General features: G+C 52.6%; 1 pseudogene; it reads left to right on the top strand.

The window, feature by feature from the left end:
• Positions 1–71: 71 nt before the first annotated feature.
• On the top strand, positions 72–1,043 carry LOC105539901 (annotated as a pseudogene).
• Positions 1,044–1,049: the final 6 nt, after the last annotated feature.

Genomic DNA, 1,049 nt, shown 5'->3' with positions numbered 1-1,049 from the left:
GAAATGGCAAATCTAAAATAAACATGCATTAACAGCTAAGACCGTCATAGTTCTGGTGGCCACTGCGGCACATGGTGGCCCTAGGACATCTTGCCAGGGAGGGGGTGGCGTCCCCAGGCCCGGGTACTCCCCATGAGTCCCGCAGACACCAGCTTCCTGGCCCAGTTTCCAGCACCCGGAATCCTCCCACTGCCTGCCTCTGCCCAGGGCAACCCACGTGCAGTAATGCCAACTCCAGACATTAGACGATGAAGGCAGCGCAGCGTCAAAAATACAAAAGAATAAGAAGAAAACCCGGAACACGGCCTCTGTGGCAATGGAGGCTAGAAGGCCTCAGAGAAACCTGCCCCAGAGGAAGTTCCCCTAAGGGCTGAGGCCCAGGTGCAGCAGTTGGCCCAGGAATTGGCTTGATGTGTGGAGCAACTGGAACTGGGCCACAAGAGGCAAAAACCCACCCCGACACAGAAAGAGCAGGTTATTGGAGAAATCCAAACCCTGCGCAGCAAAAGAACGTCCCTGCCCCAGAAGAGGCAGCTGATGCCCTCCTTGTTTGGAGACTACAGCGCTCAGATGGAAGCCGAATGGCGTGAGGCCCTGTGGCCTCACGGAGCTGCTGCTTATTCAGCCCAGGTGTAGCCTGTAGATGGAGCCACCAGAAACAACAGCCGAAGGGTCTGCAGGCCTCGCCCTTTACGGAGAGCCAAAGCCACTCTGGACAATCATGATGAAGAGTTTAGGTTCAGTTTCTTTTAGCTTCTCCCCCAACCTGGAACAATCCCTCTCCCTTGGGGTGGTGTAGGGGTTTGTTTTGAGTGCAGAACCTTTCCAGGACTTCTGTTGGCAGAGAACCCTGGGGTTGGTCTGTCCCTGTCTGGTCTAAGGATTTGGAGCTGTTGTGAAGGTGTGAGACCATCAGATAGGCACAAGACCCCATTTGTTTTCTGATGAAGTGTTCTCTCTTTCAGGAGAGAGAGAGAGGTACATTTAGAAAATATACAATAAATTGGAGTGTTCAAGGTATTGTAGAAAGAATATTGTACTCAGCCTTT

This window comes from Mandrillus leucophaeus, unplaced genomic scaffold (assembly GCF_000951045.1).
Source record: "Mandrillus leucophaeus isolate KB7577 unplaced genomic scaffold, Mleu.le_1.0 Scaffold210, whole genome shotgun sequence".
NCBI classification, from domain to species: domain Eukaryota; kingdom Metazoa; phylum Chordata; class Mammalia; order Primates; family Cercopithecidae; genus Mandrillus; species Mandrillus leucophaeus.
The sequence above is the reverse complement of the archived record's forward strand: the minus strand, read 5'-3'. Positions and strand labels throughout refer to the sequence as shown.